The sequence below is a fragment of the Sapajus apella genome, unplaced genomic scaffold (assembly GCF_009761245.1).
Source record: "Sapajus apella isolate SASKATOON/1434 unplaced genomic scaffold, GSC_monkey_1.0 scaffold31, whole genome shotgun sequence".
Taxonomy (NCBI): domain Eukaryota; kingdom Metazoa; phylum Chordata; class Mammalia; order Primates; family Cebidae; genus Sapajus; species Sapajus apella.
Genome location: NW_022436971.1, coordinates 16908000 through 16935971, shown reverse-complemented (window position 1 = coordinate 16935971; position 27972 = coordinate 16908000). Strand labels below are relative to the sequence as shown.

General features: G+C 49.0%; 1 long non-coding RNA gene across 2 annotated transcripts; it reads right to left on the bottom strand.

Moving 5' to 3' along the window:
• Positions 1 to 180: 180 nt before the first annotated feature.
• Positions 181 to 26788, bottom strand: LOC116562065. Of its 2 annotated transcripts, none has more exons than XR_004273738.1 (3): positions 26214 to 26788; positions 24654 to 24882; positions 181 to 1500 (listed from the first exon to the last, which is right to left on the bottom strand). It is a non-coding gene; the product is annotated as an uncharacterized LOC116562065 (long non-coding RNA). The 2 variants fall into 2 exon arrangements; XR_004273739.1 differs by lacking the exon at positions 181 to 1500 and adding an exon at positions 23521 to 23715.
• Positions 26789 to 27972: the final 1184 nt, after the last annotated feature.

The following is a 27972-nucleotide window of genomic DNA, read 5'->3' as shown; positions in this document are numbered from 1 at the left end:
CTTCTGCCATGAGTGGCAGCTTCCTGTTGTTCTCCCCGAAAGCAGGTATGCCAGCTCCACGCCTGTACAGCCAACAGAACCACAAGCCAAATAAACTTCTTTTCTTTGTAAATTACCCAGCATCAGGTCTTCCCTTACAGCAATGCAAAATGGATTAACACAGTTGGGAAGAGAAGAAGTTACACATCTGAGACCCTCAGAGAACAAATTCGAGAGTTTTTAATGGAGAACCAGAGTGTGCGGTGCCAAGGGGAGGCCAGCATACGCTGGGGCAGTGAGGAGGAGTTGTAGGCGGGATGGGTGTTTGGCTGGCCTTCAAGGGTAGACAACAGGAATTGTGGTGATGGGAGCTGATACTGAGTGCTAACACGAGGCTAAGCCATGTGCAGGGGCTATCTCATTTAATCCTCACAGTCACCCCATGACACACACGTTATTCTTATTCCCGTTTTACAGGTCAAGGGCCTGAGGCACACAGAATGAACGAATTTACTTAAGGTTGTGCAGCTTGCAAATGGCAGAGCCAGGATTTGCACACCAGCATCTGGCTTCGGGGCCAGTGCTCTTAAACACCACCAGGAGAGTTTGGGTGTGTCGGCTCTCTACAGCTGTGCAAAAAATTTCCCCAAGTTCAGCAGCCTAACGCAACACATATAGATGACGTCCATCTCCATCCGGATTAACAAGACGGCTCTGCCCTTGTTCTGTGTCTGGATGATCTAGGCCTTCTCACGCAGCACCCAGGACCTCCACCTGGCCCTGGCCTCCGCGGGCTCACAGCTGATGCCGTCTCTCGTCATCTGCCCACTTTAACCCCACCCTCTCATTCTGCATCAAGCAGTCCGCCAAGCCTTCCTGGAGGCCCTTCAGAGCTGGTGATACGGGTCCCTGTGGGTCAGGGAGTGGCCAGCTGGTCCCCCTGGCTCCGGGCCTTTCACAAGCTGCAATCAAGGTGACAGCCTGTGGTCACCTCAGGGCCTGATTGGGGGAGGATTTGGTCCTCTTCTCACTCACATGGCTGTTGGCTGGAGACCTCCATTCCTTATGTGGGGGCCTGTCCCAAGGACAGTGACTTTCTTCAGGGTGAGTGACCAAGCAAAGGCATCTGTGGCAGTGAGCGAGACATGAGGCCTCATCACAGAAGCAACATCTTGTCACCTTTGCTGTAGTCCATGGTCTGCCCATGAGAAGTGAGTCCTGAGATCCAGCCCCATATTCCAGGGGTGGGCACAATGAGGGGCCATGCTGGCAGCAGTGGGGGGCACCAGGTGGTCCTGGAGGCTGCAGGCCACACGGGCCTGTGGAGGAGCTGGGGTCACACTCACCGCTGTCCTCAGCTCGATTCTTCCCCCAGGAGCCTGATCATGTTTCTTAGGTAATAATAGCCCCAAGGGGAGCTAAAACTTGATTCCCAGTCTGAGAGAGTTCTTCCTCCTGTTCCTCCCAGAATCCAAGTGCCAAATCAGACGAGCTCCTCTTAAAGATCATCTGCGCATTTGGCTATGTAAAGAAACACACACGTATTTGTATTTCGCTGGTGTCAGGCCGAAAACTTGGCACCATCCCCCGCTCCTCCACTCCCTCACCATACGATTCCAGTCAGCCCCCAATTCCTCTATCGCAGTGCTTTGCTTCACTTCTCCTTTTCTCCCCAACTGCCCACAGTGACGAAAAGCCCTCATGGTTCTGGCATTTCAGTGTCCCCTTCAGTCCCTCCAAGCTCTCACGATGAGGGCCCCTGTCATACAGTCCTAGTTGCTGCTCAAAGACCATCCATGGCTCCCATGGCCAAAAGGCAAGGCCCACGCTGGAGTCTGGCCTGCAGGGCCTTCGGCTTCACAGCCCGGCCGGCTCCCCGCACCAGCCCCTGGCTCCAGTCCCACTGGTCCTCATGACCGGCACCTTCCCACTTCTAAGCCCTCATCTACTCCTTTCCTAACCCTCAAGTGCTGTTCCCATTCTTCTTACCCAAATCCTGGTGGCCCTTCAAGGTCAAGTTCATGCCCTCCCTTCATTATGGATTGTTCAGGTGACTCCAACTCTTCAAGGATGGGCTTGGCAAGAGGCAGTGTGTGTCTAGCAAGGTCAATGAAATCGGAATACTCATGACCGCAAGCCAACTGCTCAGAATCATCTGGGTCCCCCCGCCCCTGTACCTGCACCTTGCTCTTGTCTTCACTAACTGGTGACTTCGTCTGGGTCACCCCGACTTAGCCTTCCAGCTCTCCCAGGGAGCAACAATCAGTGCCCTTCCCTCTGAACACCTGCTTCTGTGCAGCCCCATGTGACTGCTTTCTTCCTCCCCCAAATCTCCTCCCCAGACCTGTCTCACCACCCCACCACACCACCATCGGGGGACAGCACTCTCTAGACACCACTGCCCTCACTGTCTGGGAGAGGACTCAGTGCACCCCGCAGACCCCTGTGTGGTTTTTGATCTTTCTGTCTAGTTCCCGATGAGACTTTGAGCACTTTCTTGACAGGACCAATTCACCTGTGATTCCAGAACGGGGTGGGGACAGAGGACACATACACATAATGCCAGGAAAGGCAAAGGTGAAAACTGTCCACGATACACTTTCCCTGTAAAAAAATACGCTGAAGCGGCTTTACTTCCTTAACACTCAGAAACACAAAGTTATCTTTCCACTCACAATCCCGGACTATAAACAGCAGCATGTGCACAGAGGGCATAGAGATTAACTCACAACGGCATTATAGGAAACAGCGGGTGAGGCGGGGAGGGTGCAGCTGAGTGCCCATTTTCCACACTCGGGGGTGAGACAGCGGGGCCTCAGATGCAGATGTGAGAAGCAGATGTGAAGCAGAGCTGTGGGGGGCCTCGGCAGCCTCACACGAGACCTCCGGACGTCAGCGTGAACCCCAACTCTTCCCCGCAAGCTTCCCGTTTGCTGGCCCCCATTAAATGTCACCCACATTACTCACAGCACAGTTACTGTTGATCTTTCTATTCTGCTGTTCCCTTTCCACGCATTGTTCAGAAATATACGCTGATGCCACATTTCGTGTGCATTTAAATAAAGCATGCCAAAGAGGAGACGTGCCCAGTGGTCTCCGAGTCACGCCTCGCAGAAGCCAGGTCATAATTCTATTTTCTAACTAGGATTTTATTTTAGAACTTTTTAAATATTGCCATAACTAAGAAGAAAAGTCTGTAGGATGGCAGGGGATGTTGGAGCAGGGTTAAACTAATAGACCACTGGGACATGTTAGAGTCTCAAAACAGATCCATCATAAATGGAAATTTAATATACGATAAGGGAGGGTGAAGCAGCTTTAAAACATGTCTACAAATTATTGGACATTTCTCCCATCGAGAAGTGGGGTTTATGTCCCTGCTGTTTTAATCTGGGTGGACATGTGACTGTCCACCAATGGAAGTGACACAGGTGACTTCGAAGGTGAGGTCACAAAAGGCCGTGCAGTTTCTTCCCTGTTCTGTTGCAACACTTGCTCTTGGTGTCCTGAGCTTTCAGGAACAATTCAGACCACTCGGAGGCCTCCATACTGTGAGGAAGCCCAAGCCACACAGATGCCAAGTTAGGAGCTCCAAGGACTGCTCCCAGCTGACCCCAACATTTTTTTTTTTTTTTTTTTTTTTTAGATGGAGTTTCACTCTTGTTACCCAGGGTGGAGTGCAATGGTGCGACCTCAGCCCACCGCTACCTCTGCCTCCTCGGCTCAAGCAATTCTCCTGCCTCAGCCTCCCGAGGAGCTGGGACTACAGGCACGCGCCACCATGCCCAGCTAATTTTTGTATTTTTAGTAGAGAGAGGGTTTCACCATGTTGACCAGGATGGTCTTGATCTCTTGGCCTCGTGATCCACCCGCCTCGGCCTCCCAAACTGCTGGGATTATAGATGTGAGCCACGGCACCCAGCCCAACTTTTGAATCATTCCAGCCCAGGTACCTAAACATGTCAGTGAAAAGCCCTTAGATGATGCCAGTCCCCCACTGTTCACATCACCCCAGCCACTCCAGTTTTCCCAGCTGAGGCCCCAGCCATGGTAGAGCAGAGCCAGACTTTCCCCATTCTGCCCAAATTCCCCACGGAGTTTATCAGCAGAATCAAGTTGTGATTGTTCTATGCCATTAAGTCGGGGGGTCATATGTTCTGCAGCAATAGATGACCAGAGCAGTGGATGTTTCTGATCACTGAGCAAATGCCAACTTTGCAAAACAAGGTAGAAAGACTTAGAAATTGTTTTTAAAATAACTTAAATTATTACAAATATTATCTAGTCTATATACATTATAAAGTACAATATTATTGTAAATGTTTTAAATTATAATTTTAAAATATATAAAAATAAATTTTAATTGGATTCATAAGGTAAATATTTTAATTGTAAAATCATTAAAATAAAATCTATAAGAAGCATTTTTTAAATCTAGGGAAAGAAAACTGCTTTATAAGTGTTACAACTCGCCCTTCTCTACCAAAAAATAAAAACACCCAGATGAAATAAGAAAAAGATTGACAAGTTTGGCCACATAAATATAAAAATTTTATGACAAAAGGCACCATGAACAAAGTTTAAAGCTAACAGACATGCAGCATGTATAACCTCTAAAGTATGGAAGAGCACCTACACATTCAAAAGAAAACAAAAGAATGGATTTGAACCAGTTATTTACAAAGGAGGAAATTTAATTAACAGGTAAACATATAAAAAAAGATGTCAAACTTTATTAGCAATGATGCACATCCTATCAAAAACAACATTCAAAAAAACCAAAAATAGTATATTTTACTGATTATATTGCTGAAACGTGATACTGATAAGAATATATTAAAAATGTATTCATATGATTGATAGGAGTATAAATTGTGGTAGTCTTTTCAAAGGACAACATTAAATCTATCAAAATTTTAATCTTCACATTTTTTTACCTAGAGAGAAATTTCTAGTTGTCTATGTCATAGTAATATTCCCATATGTCCATATGTGCAGAAAAACATAGGTAAAACAACGGTAACTGCCACCATGTAAAAGCAACCAACTAAAGTGAACCTGAATACTTATCAATAAGTGATTGTCCAAATAAACTTCAAGCAGACATACTGTGGATTACTATGCATCATTTTAAAATAATGAAGTAAATGTGCACATACATATTTAGAGGTTAAGAAAAACACCTGGGAGAGTTGCCCTGAATTGTCCATAGGGATTGTTTATGGGAGAGAGCAGGTCCGGTAATCATAATTTGAGGAAGCATTTCCCTTTTGCTCTATGCTCTTCTGCACTGTTTCTTCATTTACATGTATGACAGCGTGTTCATGAATTATCTGTGCAAGGGTTATCAGTTAGAGGCTTTTAAGTTTAGCCACAAGAACCCTGAAGTCTTCTTTCTGAGAGTCCATGATCCGTAATCAGGGGTCCTCTGGAGCCCAGACCCACCTATGCCGAATGCTTGCCCGCAGCCAGGTTTCTCCGTGCTTCACGAAGCTAAGCTTCAGGCCCCTCACTGACCTAGGCCCTGACAGATATTCATTTTATACCTAATCTTGTATTTAAAATTTCATATTTTCTTATTAAAAACTGAGCCTAAACGTACCTAAGTTTCAGGACCTGCAATTCTGCTCCTGCCCCCAAAATCACCCATGCTGGGGGAACAGACCCTTTCTAGAGCAGAACAGCAAAATCTCCAGTTAAGGCCTTTTGCGGTGCCTCCCTACAGCCCGAGTAGCATATGAGATGTTAGGGAACAAAAGGGAAAACCAAAAACCAATCCCCAGAAAAGAAGAACTACCAATAAGTAGACATGAATTCAGCGTGACCCCAAAGAGTCCTTCTTCGCAGGACGCTAAGAAGCTGGGACAATTGTACAGGAAACACCTTTTATCTGGGATCAGACTGTCCACAGATAAATGTGAAATATGAAGAAAGTAAAGGTAGCCCCTCTGAAATTAGTAGCATAAATAAGTAAAAACCCTATTCTTTAGAAGGGGAAATGAAAGCCCATGGAAACCCACAGGGATCTAGAAGAAAATCAGATGTGTCTGAGGAACGAATTGTACTCTCCAGTCTCAATGGCAGGCCCACCTCACTATAGAGACAGGAGACAAGTGTACAAGTGCCTGAAGTTAGTAAGCATTCAAAACAAACAACCTGCTCCCTGGCTGTGATTCCGCACTCACTAGGCAACCGAAGCAGTCTGCCAGGTACACTTTCCCAAACAGAGTAGGGAAGCCAGGGGACTCAGTGCTCCAGACCCTCTGACAGATGGATTTCTCCTTATTAAGAAGAGTGACAACAGCAAGGTATCAGAATAACAGGTCTCGGTCCTTGTCTCCTCAAAGAAACACAGATTTAACAAGCATCCATGGATGAAATATTTTTAGGAGAGATCCAGAATCCCATTGAAAGCTCCCAGCACCCTAATGAGCCACTAAACACAAGAACAGTCCCATTGGAAAGAGTGAGAAGAGTAGCTTCGTTTCACCCACATCACCCCTTCCCCAAGCTGGCACAGCTAAGCACTGAGAGACGCCCTTGGCCTACAATGTTTCCCATGAGGGAGAGAGAGCAAACTGAGCATCCAACTTCCCCAGCCTTTCAGGGCACTTCCCAGGAGGCCCACTTCTCTAGCACCTCACCCAAAACATTGAGGAAATTGGTATGCCTCAATCACTGGGGGTCAACTAAGAATAAAGAAAAGGGGCCGGTGCTCACAGCAACTACATGCAGATACCAACAGCCAGATCATAGACCCCACAAACTGGCCTGCCAGCTGTCCCAGCTGTGGACCCCCCCCAGCAGCCAGCCTATCTGTAGACCCCACCAGCCAACTGGCCTACCCACAGGCCCCAGAAATCAGCCCACATGCACATCTGCAGTCTCTACCTCACAAGCCCCGATAGATGACCCCTCAGACCCCCCTGCAGGGAAAACACAGATCTCAGCAGCTGGAGTGGATCTCAGCAGTCAGTTCAACTCTGCAGGACTGGAAGAGCATCAAGGGAAGGCTAGACTAAGTAAAAGAAAGAATCAGCAAACTCAAAGACAGGTCATTTAAGTCAACCGTCGGAGGAGAAAACAAAGAGAGTTCAAGAGTGAAGAAAGCCTATGGGACTTATTGGACACCATCAAGCAGGAAATTCACATACATATTTATAAAGCCCAAAGGATGCCAAATGGGTTGACCCTAAAGAGGTCTGTACATAGACACATCATACAGATGCTCCTCAACTGATAATGGGATTATGTCCCAGGAGCCCCATGGTGAGTTGAAAATATCATAGGTCAAAAATGCAGGGTATTGGTTGTTTGCCGTCATGACTGAGTGCCTAATGGGGGGCTGCAGCTTGTGGTCACTGCCCAGCATCAGGAGAGTGTATCCCACCACACATCGCTAGCCCAGGAAAAAATCAGATTTCTAAATTTGATGTACGGTTTCTACCAAATGCACAGCATATCACTTTTGCACCATCTAAAGTTAAGAAATCATAAGTAAAACCATTATAAGTCAGGAGCTAGCTGTATGTAAATTGTCAAAAGTCAAAGATAAAGCTAATTTTGAAAGCAGTAAGAGAAAACCAACTCTTCACATACAGGTCAACCTCCATAAGATTGTCGGCAGACTTCTCAGCAGAAACTGTGGGCTAGGAGGGAAAGTGGGATGACATTTTCAAAGTGCTGAAAGTAAAAATAAATAAAAAAAATTTTTTTAGCTGTCCTTTAAAAATGAAGGCAAGATAAAGGCTTTCCCAAATGAAACTAAAAGAGAGTTTGTCACCCCTAGACCTGCCTTACAGTAAATCCTACAGACAATTCTTCACGTTGAATTGAAACGACATTAAATAGCAACACAAAAGCTTATGGAAGTATAAATCTCACTGGTAAAGGTAAATAAATATAGAAATACAGAATAATGTAATACTGTAATTGTGGTGCTTAATTTTATTTTATTTTTTTCTTTTGAGATGGAGTCTTGCTCTGTCACCCAGGCTGGATTACAGTGGCATGATCTCAGCTCACTGCAGCCTCTGCCTCCCAGGTTCAAGCAATTCTTCTGCCTCAGTCTCTTGAGTAGCTGGGACTACAGATGTATGCCACCATGCCTGGCTAATTTTTATATTTTTAGTAGAGACAGGGTTTCACCATATTGGCCAGGGTAGTCTCGAACTCCTGACCTTGTGGTCCACCTGCCTCAGTCTCCCAAAGTGCTGGGATTACAGGCGTGAGCCACCATGCCCAGCCTGCTTAATCATTTTTAATCCAAGTCTAAAAGTTAACAAAACAGACAAAAGTCTAAAGAATAGCTATAATCATAAACATTTATAAATGAATACACAATATAAGTTAAATTGTGATATCAATAGCATAAAGTGAAAGAGGGGACCAGTAAAAGTGTGCAGTGTTTGTATGTAGTTGAAGTTGTTATCAGCTTAAAATAGACTATTATAAATATTTAAAATGTTATGTAAACCTCATGATAATCACAAGAAAAAAATCTACGGTAGATACAATAAAGAGAAAGATAATATAATCACAGAATATATCATGACCCAAAAAAAATCAAATCACAAAGATATACAACAAGGAAGAAAGAAATAAAAGAACTACCAAAGAGATAGAAAACTATTTTTTAAATGGCCATAGTAAGTACTTAGTTATAAATAATTACTTTAACATAAATGGATTAAATTCACTCATCAGAAAATATAGCCTGGATGCATGAATATAAAAAACAAGATCCAACTATATGCTATCTATCTATTTTAGATTTAAGAACATACCGAAGCTGAAAGTGAAAGGGTGGAAAAAAGATATTCTTTGTAAATGGTAACCAAAAGAAAGCAGGGTAGCTATATGTATATCGCACAAAATGGACATTAAGTCAAAAACTGTCATAAGGGACAGAGAAGGTCATTACACAATGATAGAAGGGTGAATTGAACAAGAAGATATAACAATTACAAATTATAAATGTGTATGCATCCAACATCATAGCACCTAAAGTTATAAAGTAAACATGTACAAATCTTAACAGAGAAACAGACAACAATACAATAATAGCATAATTCAATACTATCAATTATAGGTGGGTCATTCAGACAGAAAATCAATGAGAAGACAGCAGACTTAAACAACACTCTGTAGAGCAAGAAAAATAGAGAGAAGACTTAAAACTGGACAAGTGGGATTATGTCAACCTGAAAAGCTTCTGCACCACAAAGGAAGCCATAACCAAGATGAAAAAGAAACCTAAAAAAATGGGAGAAAATGGCCGGATGCGGCAGCTCACGCCTGTAATCCCAGCACTTTGGGAGGCTGAGGCAGGTGGATCACAAGGTCAGGAGACAGAAACCATTCTGGCAAACATGGTGAAACCCCACCTCTACTAAAAATACAAAAATTAGCTGGGTGTGGTGGTGTGCACGTGTAATCCCAGCTACTCAGGAGGCTGAGGCAGGAGAATCACTTGAACCTGGGAGTTATAAAGTTGCAGTGAGCCAAGATCACACCACTGCTCTCCAGTTTGGCAACAGAGTGAGACTCCACCTCAAAAAAAAAAAAAAAAAAAAAAAAAAGCAGGGGCAGAAAAAATATTTGCAAACCATATATTTGATCATGGGGGTTAATATGTAAAATATATAAGGAACTCCTATAACTCAATAGCAAAATAAATAAATAATTTAAAAATAGGTAAATTATCTGAGTAGACATTTCTCCAAAGAAGATATACAAATAATCAACAGAAATATGAAAAAGTGCCCAACATCACCAATAATCAGGGAAATGCAAAGCCACAATGAGATATCACCTGACACCTCTTAGGATGCCTATTAGTTTTTAAAAAAAAATGCTGTATCAACAAGGATATGGAAAAAAGAGACCCTTTGTTACTGTAGGCAGGAAGGTAAATTGGCGCAGCCTCTATGGAAAACAGCATGGCGGTTCCTCAAAAAGTTAAAAATAGAAATACCATAGGATCCAGTTATCCCACTTCTGGATATACATTCAAAGGATTTGAAATCAGGGTCTTGAAGAGATATGGGTACTCCCATGCTCACTGCAGCATTATTCACGATGGCAAAGATATGGAAGCAACCATGTCAGTGTCCATTGATGGATAAGCGGCTAAAGAAGATGTGATACACACACACATACACAGCACGTAATGTTATTCTTCCTTGTGAAGGAAGGAAATATTGCCATTTGGGACAACATGGATGAACCTGAAGGATATTATGCTAAGTGCAATAAGCCAGAAACAAAGCAGAGTAGGAGCGTGGTTACCAGGGGCTGGGGAGCGGGAAATGGAGAGAAGTTGGCCAAAGCAGGCAAAGTGTCAGCTATGCAGCATGAATAGGTTCTAGAGATCTGCTGTATAGCATGGTGACTAGAATTGGTGTATTATATACTTGAGATTTGCTAAGGTAGTAAGTAGACCCTAAGCGCTCTCCACATACACACACAAGTTAACTAGATAAGGTGACGGATAAGGAAATTAGATGTGGTAACCCTTGCACGATGTATACATTTATCAAACATCAGGTTGTACGCCTTAAATTTATACAGTATTTATTTGTCAATGATACCACAGTAAAGCTGGAAAAAATCTGTAAATGAAATAGTCCAACTCGTAGAAGCAGAAAGTAGCATGGTGGTTGCCAGGGACTGGTGGGAAGGGGAAAACAGGGAGGGGTTGGTCAAAGGGCACCACGTTTCTGTTATGCATGGTGGGTAAGACCTAGATGTCTACTGGACAGCCTAGTGCCTGTCATTGTCAATATCGTTCAGTATTGCATATTGTCCAGTATTGCATTGTCAATATTGTTCAGGATTGCATACTTAAATGTTCACTAAAAGTACAGGTCCATACTAAGTGTTCTTGTCACAAAAGAATATTTAACGTGATACAATAAATAAAGCAGGGAGGAGAAATCACTCTTGGAGACAGTGGAAATTTTTTCAGTATAGATCATGGCTATGGTTTCACAGAGGTATGCCTAGCTCCAAACTCATCAAGTTGTATACATTAAATATGGACAGCTCATATGTCAATCAGGCCTCAATAAAACGGTAGAATACTCATAGTAATATGCTGACATGTGGCATATACATCAGTACTGCGCACAGGGTTCATGAGAGTCTGCTCCAGAGAGCGGGATTTGGGATTTGGCTGAGCCTGCGTAGCCAGTCCAGCCCCGGACTAGAGGAATTTGCCTGCTGTCCCCTTACAGCTGGCTGTGAGGTGTTTCCCACCATTGTCATCCAAATCAAGTCTGTCTGAGCTGAGTTGTGTGCTGGGTGACATGACTCCCAAAGCTGTGGTGGGGGGGAGGGGGTAGGGGGGGCTGCTGAGTCTAGATCTGTGGATTAGAAAGAGCTGACACACCATCATATGGTCCACCTGGCAAGTCTGTGACCACAATGTGACAAGGCAGCCCAAATCAAAGGCTAACACTCATGCTTCAGCATGTGAGTGCCCCGTTTAGGACCTGGGTCCTAAGAAATATCCAGTGGACGGTGGTTCCTGTTCCTTCCCTCTGCCTGCTGGGGGCACTCATGGCGGAAGACTCAAGGCTGCCCCTTGAAGGCGCCAGCATACACCCTACAATTCTGCTTCCAGGAGTCCTGAATGCTGGGCTGGAAATGGCATCGCTGGGTGGGGCCATCTTCAGGGAGGGCCTCCACCCTCCAGGGGTGGGTCTTTGCATCTGTGGCCAGGAAATGGGCGGCTAGGAGGACAACTGTGCTAGGAAATAGCTAGAACCACAGCCAGAGATGAGCCCTGGAAGGCGGCCTCAGTGCTGGTGCCAGAGAAGAAAGCATCATGAGACAGTGGCAGGGACAACCCAGCTTGGCCCAGGTTAGAACCATCAGGCTTCACCATCAGCTCACGGACAGCAAGCAAAGACGCTATTCACCGAGGCACCAGGAAATTTGAGGCCTGTCACTTGGTTCTCTCTGTTCTCAGAAGCAAGGGCATCTTTTTTTCTCATTTAAGACAGAAGAGACACAGAAAAATCAAAGAAAAGACACAGAGCCCAGAAAATGCCAGGAAAAAGACAAGCATGTGCTCAGCATGAAGCCTGGGCAGGCGGGCCCCAGCCGACAGGGAGACCCGGGCATACATTTCCCAGGAATGAAAACTCTGCCTCCACTAAGATGCCTCCGATTAAAACTGCCCAGTTCAAAAGGCAGAGGTACACAGCAAAACGAGTCATTGCACTACTGCTCACAGTAGAGACAATTTAGGAGCAACTTAAATGGGCACTGAAGAGACCCACCGAACAAAATGTGGGATCCATCATAGGATGAAATCACAGGCATCCATAAATGAGGTTCTAGCCGGAGGTTTATTGATAAGAAAACATGTTTAAGATGTTCAATGAAAAAGAAATGTTTTCAAAGCTGTACATGAACTATGATCCCATTTGGACCAAAGGAAATAAAAGGTGGAAATGTGTCTACTCATAGAGGAAAGAACAGCAGCTAATGTTATAAAATATGAACGGCGTTTGCATCTGAGTGATGGCTGAATGGGTTGTTCTCGCTTCTCTTTTTTGTATGTATTTTCCAAATTGTGTGCTGACAACATGTATCGATTTTATGTTCTGGAACAAAATAAATGTTTTTGTTTCATCCTTCAAATCCCATGGAATGGCATCCTAGTTAGCGTTTACAAACCTCTTGCATTAAATCACCGCCTGGGTGAACTGAGGCAGCCCAGTCAAGTACGATTTGTCTCCACTTTATGGCTGGGAAGGCGGGTGCAGGCTGAGACCGTGCCCTGCCCAGAACACATGGGAGCTCCGTGGCTCTCCAGGGCTCACTCTCTGCGTACAGATGGGCAGGAAGCAGAGGAGGGTGCGGAATCCATGGGGGGAAGGCTCCTCTGGCCCGGCCTCCCGTATGCTCTCCAGTCTGTGCCCTCCCAGACAGGACTGAGGACCCACAGCAGGAGATGCCTGTCTGGCTCCCTGCCTGGCTCCGCGTTTGGTTCGTGTCTAGTCACGTGGCTGTTGCACTGGAGGTTGCCAGGTGCTACAGCAGAGCTTCCAGGGGGCTCCTGCAGACACAGGTGGCTCTTTCCAGCAGGTTCTGGACACACCCTCATCTGCTCCTACTCCTGGCTCTCCTATCACAGTCCAGCAAGGCTTACATCTCTGGGTTCAGCCACAGGCTGTGCTGGGTCTCCAGCAGTGGCTCCCAGCAGTGGCTCCAGGCGAGGATGGGCCAGTCTGGTTAGAGAACAGGGCCCGGGAATCTGATCCTGGCCAGAGCTGATTGGGGCCCAGGCACCCACCAGCAGGAGTGACTGGGACACGAGAAAGGCACGCAACAGATGCACAGGAGAGCTCTGCCCCAGAGCTCGGGACACAGGCACTTCGCCAAGGCCCTTCCCTTCTGGCTAGGATTGGAAGCCTTCTGCGGAGATTGCAAGGAACCACCTCTCCAGCCTGACCCAGACCCAGAAGATGCAGCAAACTCCCAGAGCTTTGGGGAGCCAGCAGAGCCCAGGTTGTTAGCTGGGATCTAGTCAGTCTTGTCATGTAGAGCTGAGGACTGGTGCCCAGCCACCACCTTTTGCCCTGACAGTCTCCCGCCGCTGCCTGGCCTCTCCCTCCCATGCTGCCCTCACCTGCTGACCATGTGGGCCTGGATGGCCACATCTTGTTCCCAAGGGAAAAGTCTCCAGTGGGAAAGAGTTCAGACTCTTCAACAGGGCACCAAGGATGCTCCATGATCCCCAGCCAAGTTTTCCAAACTCATCCACCACACCCCAGCTGTACGTCTGTAACAGCTTAAGCATCTTCCATGATCGGCCTATGTCCATCTGTCTCTCCCACCCTGACCACTGAAGGGCAGAGTCCAGGCCTCACTCATCTTCATGAGTCCTGCCACACCACGCTGGTGCCCCCCAGCACATGACCTTCAAGGTACACAGGAGGCACTCTGGAAGACTTGCTCTGTGGAAAGAATAAAGTCATGGCCAACCACAGATTCTACTCCTAACTCTGCAAAATTGCAGTGCTGTTTGCTACAAAGAAATTCACAGGCAGTGAAATGTTCTTGGAGGATCTTAAGCCATCTAATTCTTCAAGGCTCTTTTTTAATCTCCTTCAATTCTTAAAAAGACTCCAATCCTTTGACCATGTGCTGTGCACCAAGTCTACTGCAAATCCACACAAAGCCTTCTCCATCCAATCCCCCAAGGCACAAAATAAAACCAGCTTCGGAAAAAATAAACCCAGAGGAAGGTGATCGCTCACTAAAATTTCCTGGGAGGAAGCTCACTTTCCATGACCATAAGCTGTTGGTGAGCCATCTCACCTATTGTACCGGACTCTCCAAACAGACACCTGTCGCCATAGCAACGCTTGCATCTGTCGCTACCTTACAAGAGAGCACCTTTTAAAAGAAATCTGCTTGGCAACATGGCACGTTAACTTCTACACCCTCTTATGGACTATCAGAAATCTAGGCCTGAGCACCCTGGGGTGAATGGTGCCTCCAGGAACAATCTAGAAGACGTTGCTTCAGCCAACAGCGGTCCCTTCCTCCACCTGCCCCCACCTGTCTCTGGGTATGAGTCAAGGGCTGGCACTCCACACAGGGCAGTTACACAAGCCAATTGTTACAAAAATAACAGCTACTGCTCAGGGTGTTTGCTCGCAGAATCTCACTTAGTCCTCAGGACAGTCTGTGCAGCAGGCACCGTCCCTGCTTCGGTGATGAGGGGCCCAGCCCCAGAGCTCCAGCTTCCCCCAGTGCAGCTTTCTGCCTATCGTGAGGGCGCAGCCACACCTCACTCAAAGCAGGCCCTCCACGCGCTGTGGATCTATCTACTTGAGTTCCCAACAACCTAGAAAGAAAGATTTTTGTATCACCCCTGTTTTATAGAAGAGAAAGCAATCTTGGATGAGTGACGGATCTCCTCCAAGCTGCCTCCAGAAGTCAGTGGAGGTGCAGAGACTCATGCCCTGAGCTCACATTTCACCCCTGGCTTCCAGGCTGCCTCCCTTAACCCCAAGAAGAGCATGCCTGGGGGCCTCCCCGTGTGGCTTAGGAATAAACTCCAATCTCACAGAGCAGCCGTGTGGCCAGGCTCTCAATTCTCCTGGAATTCTCCATGGATTTTTTTTGTGTATGGCAGGGGATGAAGAGCAGGGACGCAGGGAGCAGGTGTACGCATGCAGGAATCACCTGCTGGATTTGGTGAAAATGTAGATTTGACTTGTGGGTCTGGGTGGGGCCTGAGCATCTGCATTCTAACCAGCTGCCAGGTGATACTGCTGCTCCCTTCGTCAGTCCCACCTTTAGAAGAAAAGGGACACAGCACTACGTACAGAACAGTTGCATCATACCAAGATGTGGTGTTGTCCCCAGGACAACCCAGGACTGTGGTGGGCTGTGTGTTAAGACCTGATGTTGCTAAGGAGGTTCAGTGAGCGGAAAGGGGCTGCTGGCCCCAACCTTCCACGGACTGACTTCTGCACCTGCGGCCCTCCTGGCCTCTGGGCTCGCTGTTGATAGTGGATGTGTCTTCTCCATTTTTGATTGCCCAGTGCTTGGCCTGGCCCCTGGAATATGCTAGATGCCCAATACTATGGACTGAATGACAGCAAAAAGGGAGAGAGGGAAGAAGTAGGTGGATGAGTTTGATGGAAAAACGAACACGTGCATCAAGGAAGACACTGCTGGGGTGCGATCCATGTTGGTAGCACTATATAAGGCTTGCACTTGTCTATGATGCACACGAAATGGACGGCCTATGTCCTTAATCGACAGAAAGAACTGAGGCTCACTCATGTGGCTTTATGCATTTCTGTAGTCCCACAGGGTCTAGACCCCTACCTTGCATATGGCAGTCTTCTAGAACCAAAGAAACCTCTGGATATTTAGAAGACATAAGGGGCTGTGCTGGTTAACTTTGTGTCAACTTGGCTGAGCCGCCATGCCCAGATATTTGGTCAAACATTATTCTGAATGTTCCTGTGAGGGTGCTTTTGACTGGATTAATATTTAAATCAGTGGGCTTTGAGTAAAGCAGGTGACCTTCCATAATGTGAGTGGGTCTCACCCAATCAGATGAAGGCCTAAAGAGACCGAAGAGTGACCTCCCCCGAGAAAGAAGGAATTCTGCCAGGCCTTTGGGCTTGAACCGCAGCCCAAAACTTTCCCATGCTGCATTCTGCTGGCCAGCCTGCAGATTTTGGACTCAACAGGCTCCATAACTGTGTAAACCAAATCCTTAAAATAAACCTCTCTCTACACACACATGCTACTGGTTCTGCTCTCTGGAGAACCCTGGCTAATGCACGTCAACAGTGAGCTCCACTCTGCAGCAGGCAGTGCACTGCTCATCCCACAGGAACCAACGTGTAACACGTGGCCTTCCACGGAGACTGTGGGGTCAGAGTACATCTCTAACCCAGGGGAAGAGCCTGCTGTGCCTTCACACAGTGGCTGTCATACTCCAGTGTCAACAGAGGTGCTATTAACAGGGCATCCCCCAGGAACTTTTCCTGGGATCCCAACTCAGAAAGTCCACAGGATCGTATTTCACCCTGCACACCCAGCCCCACATGAGTCCAGCATCTGGGACCCTCACATCACACTTTGAGGGTAAAAGAGGGAGAGGAGGAGGGAGGTCAGAAGGGAGACAGAGAGGAGAGCAGTGGGGCGGGAGGAAGGAAAGACGGGAAGGAGAAGGGCAGGGAGGAGGGAAGAGCTTTGCTCCTGGTGTGGTTTCCCCCTAACCACTCCCCCTGGAGCACCCACCATTCTGGGTCAGTACAGCAGCCAACCACCAAGGGCACGGCTGTGATGCCAGCTCCTTTCCCACATGGGTGCCACCTCCCATCAAGCTCCCATCACCCCTTTCCAGCATGGTAGCCAGGCCGCAGCTACTGCCACCAACCCAAACCCCACTCCTCTGACCCCCACACCCCACCCATTGCCAGCCTGGAAACCAGTCCCAGCGCTCACCTGGGAGTACCCTTGCTCTTCAGCTCCCACACCTGCCTCTCTGTTCAATCCATGGCCCTGAGCTGGATGGAGGGGCCCATGACAGACAGAATGGCACGGCCCTGCCATGCCCGCCATGCTAGCCATGCCCTTCCCGAGACGCTGCACACCCACTGTGTCCCCTCTGCAGTGCATGGGCAGCTGTGACTCCACTCTGTCCTCCTCATAGAGCTCCTAGGAGCCTGCATGCCCCCAGCAAATGAGCCACCAGGATGGTGAGCTCAGGGTCATCCGCCCGAAACCCAGCGCTCTTCCCTCTTCCAGCAGAGCAGGGCGACTCCACCACCCACAGTCACCAAGTGCAGGGCGTTTCTGGCCCTACAGTGGGAGCCAAACCTGAAAGCCCTGGAAAAATCGAGTGAGGAGTGAGGAAGAGAGGAAAAAGGGCGCTGAAGCCATTCCCCATGCAAGAAACCACCCTCCGGATGGGACAGGTACCAAGCAGAAGACTCAAGCGACTGCCCCAGACTCACCGGAGCTCAGAATCCAGCACTTTGTAGCCTCCATTAATGATTGTAAAAGTGGCAACATTTGTAAACAGCATTTTCACAGAAGGTTTTCCTTTGGTTTAATAATGACTGTTTAGAGAAAGTCATGACCTCCCTAAAACACAAAACAAAAGCAACAGAACCCCCCAGAGGCTGCATTTGAATAGTTCCTGAGGAAATTCAAGTCACGGAGAAAAGAAAGATCACAGGAAAAGTATCAGCTGCATTGTTAAAAAAAAAAGTGGCCTAAATTACAACAGATCTCAGGAACGGCTTCCTAAGATAGATTTCTGACAAAAGAACACACAATAGCAAAGACCTGGAACCAACCCAAATGCCTATGGATGATAGACTGGACAGGGAAAATGTGGCACATATACACCATGGGATATTATGCAGCCATCAAAAACAATGAGTTTGTGTCCTTTGTTGGGACATGGATGAACCTGGAAACCATCATTCTCAGCAAACTGACAGAAGAGCAGAAGATCAAACACCGCATGTTCTCACTCATAGGCGGGTGTTGAACAATGAGAACACATGGACACAGGGAGGGGAGCACTACACACTGAGGTCAGTTGGGGGGAAATAGGGGAGGTACAGTGGGGGTGGGGAGCTGGGGAGAGATAGCAGGGGGTGAGATGCCAGATGTAGGTGATGGGGAGGAAGGCAGCAAATCACACTGCCACGTGTGTACCTATACAACAATCTTGCATGTTCTTCACATGTACCCCAAAACCTAAAATGCAATAAAATAAATAAACGGAAAAAAAAAAGAAAGAAAACACAGCACAGGTCCACCTCCTGGGAGAGGAGGGGTTCTGCTGTCGCGGTTTAGTTTGTTTTGCTTTCACAAAGCAGTTCAGCCCCGAGTTTCCTTCACTCTTGATCCATTCCATCAGGAACATGAGGGCAGACCGCATGCAGGGAGAGAGCTGCACAACAGAGATTCCAGAACTGGAGCTGCTGCCGTCCCAGTGGAGTCCTCGGCTTTAAAGCGCTTCTTGAAGCACACATCTCTCTCCACCAAGAACCACACAGAAACCATAACGTGGTTGAGTCCCCTTCCACCAAACACCCTAAAACATGGAGGCCTCTGGGCCCACTTAGGCTCCTGGAAGACCCCTTCTGAGATGACTTGGCACCTGGGGGACCCAAGGCCTGGGAACCTTGGGTCAGGCACAGAGGCCAAGTGGCCCCAACAGCCGGCAGCTGACCACTCAGGGCTGGCTCAGCGAGCAGGAGCAGGGGCCGCATTCACAAGCACGAAACCTCGCTGGTGGCACCGGGCACACAGCCCTTCCTGTCGCCAGACAAGACTTCCTCGACATCGCTTGCCTACTAAGAAGCACGGCGTTTCATTCAACTAATCCAGTGTGGATTTGGTAGCTCTCATTTCTATAGAGATGCGAGGTTTTCGGCACTGGAAGGAGCCCCAGCAGCTGGACCCTGAATCCTCCACACAGCACACAGAGCAGCCAGACGCCAGAAAGAAATGACAGCAGCTGGAAAGGAAATGACAGTCAAGGCAACAGCCTTGCTGTTCCCCATCCACGTCGACCCCTCCTTTGTTTTGCAATCTTTTTACCCCATTTTTAATGGATGCCATGTTCACGTATTGTTATATAAAGATAACAAGCCATCGGAAACTCTTGTCTTGAATAAGGAGAGAGGCGATGAAATACAAGAAATGGAATGAACTGAAAGGAAATGAACGGCGAGCTGCCAACTGACAAAGGTGGGAACTCGGAGATCACTGTGATGCTCCCGTGCCTCTCACCTGGGGCCTCTGTGTTCTAGGCAGAAGCAACAACGTCATGGACTTTACCAAGCAAAGAACCAATGTCAGAATTCCCTAGGGTGCCAAAAACACAGCACAAAACGAAAATGTACATTCCCAGGCCCCCACTGACTCAGTCTTGGGGGGGGCAGGATCCTGAATCTGTACCTTCCCCAGGTAACTTGAGCTCAATGCAGCATGAGCACCATCACCCTATAAGGTAAGTGCCCAGCCTCTGCCATGTGCCGGCAGCTGCCCGAGGCTGGCAGACTCTCTCCTCCCCACGGCCAGGCCCCACAGGTTGAGCACATGGTCTCCCTCGCCTCTGCCAACAGCACCTGCATAGCCTGGAAGCCACAGCTGCAGGGTGCCCTCCCTCCTGACCCCTTGTCGACAGTCCTCTTCCCATTCCCCCTCCCTGCTCAGGGCCCCCAGGGCCTTGCAGAAGTCCCATGCCAGCACAGGGACACTGTGGGGGGCTCAAGTGGCTCCCGGGTTAGTCACCCCCACTGGTCTGCCAGCTCCGTCAACAGCCTCATCGTGGTCTTCACTGAGCAGCAGACTAGGCCAGTGCATAGCAAGTAAATGTTTGTTGAACAAACAGATGGATCTTTATTACTTTCCTCCAGGGACTCACTCACCCCGTCCTGCTCCCCAACCCCAACACACAGCCTGTGACAAAATGAGGCCCCGTGGGACCCCCAGCTAGACTGCAGTTAGGGAACTGTGTGCTTCTGGCTAGGCATTTCCATGTCTCTGAGCCTGGCTCCTACAGCAGCCTCTCTCTGTAATCAAAACAGGACTCATACTATGAGTCTTAGCTTAAACACCGCCTTCTCTAGGAAGCCCTCTTTGATTTCCTCCTCTTCATTCCACATACATTTCTTAAGTGTCTGCACGCTTGCTTGCTCACTGACTGCTGGGAAGGGCCTTGCTGCTTCCCTCCACTGGGCTTTTTTGATGCCTCCTGTTTTACTCCTATGTCTTTGAAATTACATATCACACACATGCAACACATATGCACATAAATACAGCATACACATGCTCACACACACACCCTCCAACAGACAAGTGAGGACTGAGTCTTGCTCATTAGTCCAGAAATGTACAGGAAAAAGCTTCTCAGAAAGGTTTGTTGAATGAAAAAAGCATCGAAGAAAACCAGGCTCACAGCAGGAGAACCGGGGTAAGTCCAAGGATGGAAAGCTAACAGCCTAAGCACGGTGGCTTCTCTTTCCCATGCCCTTACTAGTGACAAAATCAAGGTCCACAGTTTTAAATGTCACAGCTGGGACGCACAGCCAGGTGCATCTGGCTTGGGAGCCCACACCCTCCCCCCCAACCTCCCCCTCCTCAGCCCACCTGCAAATGGAGCGGCAGGGTCTGGGGCTGGCCTCCCCAGGGCTCTATGCTAACCACAGCGAGGCTCCGCGCGCCAGTCATGCCAGCTGCCTGGGACCCACAGGGGCGTCCAGGGCCGCTGAGGGATCAGAGTAAGAGGAACAGCTTCAGCACAGCGCTGGCATTCGGCCTGCCCAGAGTCCATCAGCACAGTGCTGGAATTCAGCCTGCCCAGAGTCCATCAGCACAGTGCTGGAATTCAGCCTGCCTAGATTCCAACGTCCAGCTCTACCTCTGACTCGCTGCGTGACCTTGGGCATGTTATTTCACTTCTCTGTGCCTCAGTTTCCTCACTGGTAAAATGGAAAGAACAAGAATCATGTCTATATTATGAGAGCGTCGTGCCATTTAAATGAGCTGATACTTGTGCCAGCTCCGCAAAGCCAGAGGCAGAGAGCCTGCACTGCATGCCGGGCGGTGACTGTATCGGCCACCACGTGTCAAGCAGCACGGTTCCGCCGCTCTCTAATCCTCTGCCTATTTCATCCCCACCACTAGCCTCTAAGGAAGTATTCATATCCGCATGGGCAGAGGAGAAATCAGAGCTGGCTTGACTTGCCCAGGGTCACCCAGGTCATGAGGGGTTTGGAGCAAGGCTCCAGGCTCCACAGTTGTCACATGGCTCTGCCTTCTGCAGGTCGGAATTACACAGCCAGAGCCAGGTCCCCTGAGGAAGCTGCCCGGAGCTCCCATTCCCCAGGTGGACTGTCTGGGAAGAACCACCGCCCACTGGGCTTGTGGGGGTGAAGGCCTGTGCGAGGTGGTGGGGGAAGGGCGAGCTGGACAGAAAGCCCCAGGTAATGTAAATGGAAACTCTAACCGACAGCCCTGCACCTGGTGTTTTTGCATTTCCCAAGCCAGCTGAAGGGATTGTGTGTGCAGCTCTGAGCTCACTCCCAGGCCCAGGTCAGGTGTGGCCTGGAGGAAGCGAGCCCGGCCCACGTCGTGGGACAGCTGGCCTCCGCCTCCAAGCCACTTCACGTCCCAGCCTGGGAATTCTGCGATGGCGCTTGTTTAAACCCTGTCCCTTGGGTGACCTGGCAAACACCTGGGTGTCTCCCTGACCTCAGCTCTAAACCAGTCATTCCCAGCCAAAGCAGGAGAGCTCTCTCAGCTCCAGGGAGGAAGGGGTGATGCCTGATCACCCCACAGACATGTGAGGGAGTAGAGGGAGGCGCACGGCCACTTGTCCAGCTGCAAACTGCAAAGGTCACATCCACATATTCTCTTCCCTGAAGCCCCTACACATCGCTGGGACAGGAGCCTGTGTCATTCTCTCGAATGACAAATATGCGGGTAGTCTACCCCCAAAATACAGCAATCACAAGGAAAGCGGGGCTCCTGGAGCAGAAAGAATTTGCCCAAGGTCACAAACGACTGGCAGAACAGGACTCGGCCAGGTCTGAACCCAAGGCTCTGGCACTTTCGCTGAGCGTATCTGTACAGGAACTGCAGCTGCTGCCTTTTAGGGAAACCAGCCCCAACATGTGAGCAGGCATCGGCCACCATCTAGGGCCGGCAGCAGAGCACAAGCCAGGCACTGGGGAAACCCCAGGCACACAGGAGCTAGGGTCCCTGGCCTTGAATTACAATAAGTAGGTGAGCTGGGCAAACCGTGTGCAGAAGACCAGAGCCAGCCCCAGCTGTGTGCAGACGGACAGGCTGAGTGTCAGGGACACAGAAGCAGGAGGAGGCATGCAGCCAGCAGGTGCCAGTCTGAGAATGCCGATGCCCACCCCAGGTTCTGGAGAGGACCTGTGTCCAGGGAGGAGGGCAGGCAGCCAGTCTTGCCCTCAGCTAAGACAAGGCTCTAAAACACGGCTACGGGGGGACATCAGCCTGGAGGCCTCCCTGCCCTCATTGGGCAAAGAGCGCCTTTCACAGACACAAACACATGAGCAAGCTGGGCAGAAAGTAGGCCTGTGACTCACAGACTTCTGCGTCCCTGCAGACACAGTGTGCATGCGGGGAGGCATTTGGAGGCACCTCCCACACAGGTGGGCTGGTCTAGGGTGCCCTGAACTGCATCCACTCCCCACAGTAGTCTGAGCCCTCTCCCCACCACCAGAAAAGGCACAGCAGGCAGTGCGATGGGTTTCATCCATCCACCGCTTCCCCAGAATAGACTCCCGCCTGAGGGCTCTTCCCGTGCAGGAGGCTGCTGAACTGAGCTGGCTTGGATCCACGCACCCTCCTGTTAGAACCCTTCCGAGGTGCCTCTGGGAGCCAGATCATGTACTGACAACTCTTCCCAGTAACAGAAAGTTCAAGAGCTAAAAAGGCAAATATAGGCCCGATGTTGGCCAAGGGGCTTAGCGGTTGATAAGAAATGATCTCCGATTCAACTCCCAGCTGAGCTCAGCCAGTCATCTGACTGTCTCTTCCAACCTGTCCCCTGAATTGTGTGTCCCACAGGCCCCAGTTTCTTGGGGTCTGAAGGGTGCCCTCGCCCCTAGCATCAGGTCCCTGTGGTCCAGGTCCAGTCTCCAATGGATCCCTAGTCCCAATGAGGTTCCCAAAAGAGGAGGCGCTTTGCTTGGAGAGCAGCGTGAGTCTGCATTGCCAGCACCCCTCTATCACCCAGTGCACCGCCAGGAGCGGCACCCACAGAGGAAACAGGCCCGTGACACAAAAGCCCCAACAAAACCAACACTGGGTGGGCTATTTTTATCCTCCTAAAGATTTGTCGCAAAGACCACAGCAACTAAAGGGCATCCCAGGCTTTGAGCAGAGCTCTCTGTAGCTCTCACTCCCACGCTCAGTCCCCTCCCTCCCCCAGCCACCCCACCCCCGCCCCCAGCAACTGAGAAAGTGGATCAGGTCAAAGCGGAGCATTCCTCATTCTGCCATCTCCACGGGAAAACTAATTAGTCGCCAAATATTCAGAATGGGTAATTGCTACCTGAATTAATAAGGGCAAACAGCTGGCAAGAAAACAGTGGTTTACTATTTCTGTGTGCTTACCTCTCTTAACCCAGAGTCCAGGCTCTGCAGGAATAGACCCGCTTGCAGCATGAGGCACAACTCCCACCGGGGCTGCCGAAAAGGGGGACACAGCCCTCGAGGGCAGCTCCTGCACTGGGGGCAGCTGAACGCTGCTGTGGCAAAGTTACCCTCTGTTTCCTCTTGCACACACAAAACACACACACATGCACGGACACACACAGGCACACATCACACAAATACACACATGCACGAACACATGTGCACATACATGCACATCACAAACAAGTGAGCACACACCAGCTACACCCTGCACACATGCACACATATCACACATTCACACTACACATGCATGCACACACACCGTCCGCACCCACTGTGCACACACTCCATACACACACCACACACCATCCATACACACACCACACATGTGCGTGCACATAGTCACATGCCACATACACCTAACCACACACACAAAGTACACGTACACACACACAACACACACACACCATACACACACTGACACCCCAGGAACATCCAAGGGTTCCAAGAAGAATGTACCAAACCAGGATTCTCACCCAGGGTTCTCAGCAAGTCCCCCCAAGTTCCTTAGCTCTGGCAAGGGGGCATTTAGAACAAATCAAGAGTGCAGGCAGAGGAGGGAGAAACTGAGGGAAAGGAAAGTGAGATCACGCTTGAGAGGAGACAGACAGCCAGGAAGGCTGGGAAGACACTGGCCACAGCCCCAGTCTCCCCTCCCCCACTTCCCTGAGGCACAGACACTTCAGATGCACCCCCAGAGAGGCCCTCAGCCCCAGCCCAATCACTACCATGCTATGCTGTCTGACCTTAGACAAATCACTTCACCTCTCTGAGCCTAGGCTTCTGCAGATGTAAAAATGAGATGATCCCATGCAATCATTTAAACAGTTCGAAGGCGATGCCCTTCCAGAGGTTTCAGTTCAAGTTTGGGGTCATCGCAGTTACCCCATGCCTTTCAGCCCCTGCCCCATCCCTCCCGAAGCACTTACCTTATTTGAATGAATGCTGATGACTCCACCGCCAGGACTTCCCCTTGAGCAGTCAGCCACAAGTCACTTCCTCTGGGGACAGCCATGACTCTCTGGAGCACCCCCAACCCCATGTCACAGGCAGCTTGGCCCAGAGAACTCCAGCTGGGAAACTGCCATCCAGTCCACACAGGGAATCAGGCTTTGCATCTGGGTGGGTGGCTTGTGTGGCATCTGCCTCTATGGGAAGCTGTGATGGAAAATTAAGTGGGCTGACATTGTGCACACAATGTTTTATTTAACAGCATGTTGTAAGGAGTTCTCACGTCTGTACAGAGAGCTGCCTCATTTTTTTTCTAATGATCATACAATAATTCTATTAAAGGTCTCCATCATAGTCTATTCTGCCGAATACCTTTTGAGGAACATGTTTGGTATTTCCAGTCTTTGACCTTTACAAATGCTTCTGTGGCGTATATGCTTATACGTGCTCATTCTGTATCAACAGAAAGTCCTGTGTGTATAGATATCTCTATATAGCTTTAAAGATTCCTATTTGCATAGAAGAACACTACACACCAAGTTATTCACCTTGGTTACTTCTGAGAGATGATTAGGGAAGAAAACACCTTAAACTTTTTATAAGCAAGTATTGTTTTATAATTTTAATAAAGGAATGAGTAAGGGAGAAAAATCAAATGATGTCACTCTTGTTTAACCTCTTAGAAGTGTTTTTATGAGCTGGATTGAAGCTGGTAGAAGTGGGCCACACAAACACAGTGAGGAAAGCAAGGTTCCAGTGTCGGCTGGAGGGACCGAGAGCCACTCCCTCTCCAGGAGGTCGGCTCCCCTCAGCTTCCAATCTTGGCTCTCTGAACTGAGCGGAGTGCCCTGGCTGGTGCTCCCACCTTGAAGGACTCAGTTTCCCTTTGTATAAAATGGCAAGGGTAGGACCAGCAGCCGGGAGAGCTGCAGTGAGACCAAGTGAGCTAACGCGTGGGAACTGCAGATGGGCTGTCATCAGCACCCCTGTCCTTCCTTGCTTCCTGGTACCTGGCACAGAACACTCTTCTCTCCAAAGAGAACAAAGGAAAGTCAAATTAACTATTGCTTCTCTCCAGCCTCCCACGCCTTGAGGGGCAGGTAGTGAGGGAGGAGGGGGTGGCCATTTACAAACCCAGCAGGCTTTTTCCCTGCTGAGGGTATAAATCTCAAGATGGTTAATCATTGAGACCAGCCCCTTGATGTGATGATCAATAAAATGTCAATAAACCCATTCGATGATATTCTTTTCAAGAGAGACTCAACAAGCCCAGCACAGAAACACAGCAACTCCAGGGTCCTATGAGCAGGAGGATTTTCAATCATCTCAATGGTGTTGATAAAGTGATTTGCCTCTTGGCGTGGATGCATCCTAGGTTTGGGGTGAGGACTCCTGGGGACCCCAAGGGAGATCCAGGAGGGCCAGCAAGAGCATCACGCAGTGAGCCTCACACATGTGCCCCACGGGGTCCCCAAACCCAGACCGTCCTGCACTGTCCTCACTACCCAGCAGGCCACTGAGGTCTTGTCCCAACTCACCTACTGCTGTGGGGCTCTGGCAAATCAACGGCTTTAGCCAAACGCCCCAGTTTCCTCATCTGTTCAGAAACCTCTCCTCCCTGTGGGTTGCTGGGAGGATCAATGAGATGGAGCCGACAGAGGTCACGACAAGAGCTCAGGAAACACCTGCCGTGGCCGCTGTTGTGAACACATGGCCACGGGTCCCAGAGGGCTGTTAAGGTGATCGGGCAGCACCTGTCAGTGAGATGACGCGTACACCATGAAAAATTGACATGCTGACATACATGCACATGACTAAGGACTTTTGTCCCCTTGCCAGAGCCAGCCCTATGATCCTATCCAGAGGAATCCCTATGCTGGGATGGAAGTCACCCAGAATCACCATTGGTCACCAAATGATCTGCAACTCCATTTCCTCCTGCCCTTGACTGGCTCCCTCCTTCCCTCTCCCAGCAGACCCTGAGCCGGGTCCTCACCTGCCCTCTTCCTGCCCCAGAGCACATGTCTTGAGTTCCCAGGGCGCCCAGGAACACCCTTTGGCCCTCTCTCAGGAAGCATTTTGAACATCTCAAGTGCCCTGCTCCGGAAAACATCAAAGACAGGGCTTCCCATCCATCCCACCCTTAAACCCAGTGACCTGTGGAAGTCCAAGTCCAGCCGCACAGTGCCTGGTGGACGCAGCCTGGAATCCCAGCTTTGATCAGCGACTGCCTGGCCCACCAGGCCCCTGCGCCCCAAATTCATTTCTCAGGCAGGTGAGATGGCTCCCCCAATGCAGGTGGCTGAGACAAATTATGCCAGGAATGTGCATATTTATCCCGCTCAATAAAGAATTACATCTCTACAGCCTCTTCCCCCATTTTATTCTGGGTTAATGGGTTCAACATTTTAATTTTAGAAATAATTGCCAACAATGGAATAGCACACACTGGCTCCATGTCGCACAGTTCACAATCTCCCCATGTACCAGGGCAGGAATATTTTTAGGCCCTGTTCAAGTTACCCACCCTGGCAGCAGATGAAATATTAATTAAAGGTTATACTTTCAGCCTCAGAAAATGATTACTCAAGATAGCAATTATATTTCCCCGTTTTTGTGTAATAAAACTGCACCTTGCTGTGAAGAGGAATTAATAATTTTAAGCCCCGTTGTTACAGAGGCAGCATCAAAGCTGAAGGAGAAGGCATATGCCCGAGAGGGGAAACACAAACACGTTTAGACCCACAAAGAGAGTGGCTGACTTCAAAAGAGCAGGATTCTGTATTCAGGGCTGGGATCATTTCTCAAGGTCATGAATGGCTCTAGCTGTCTAAGACAGTGGCCCAATTACAAAGAATACAGAGACACAGAAATTAGAACAGAACATAGTTACAGCTCAGACTCCAAGTTGCTAGGAAGCTCGGCATGGCCCGCAGCCTGGCATGTACCTGGAGCCCATCAGCCAACTCTTCCAGGTTCCTTCCAAGGGATTCGGACATCCGGGGCAGCCAACTGATTCAAGAGCTAACAGTTCGTAGCTTTCCAGGCAACTTCTACAATGAGAAGAAAAAAGACAGTTCAAGGCCTGGAATATAGCAAAGAGTAGCTGCCATTTACTGAGCACCAACTATGTCCCAGGCAAACTCAGTGAGACAAGAATTCCTATGTTCATTTTATAGATAAAAGCAGGAAAGTTCAGAAAGATTAAATGATTGGCCAGGGATAAACAGCAAATAGCAGAATTAGGATTCAAACCAACAGATCCACAATTCCACGAGGACTGGGCTGTGCCAGTCT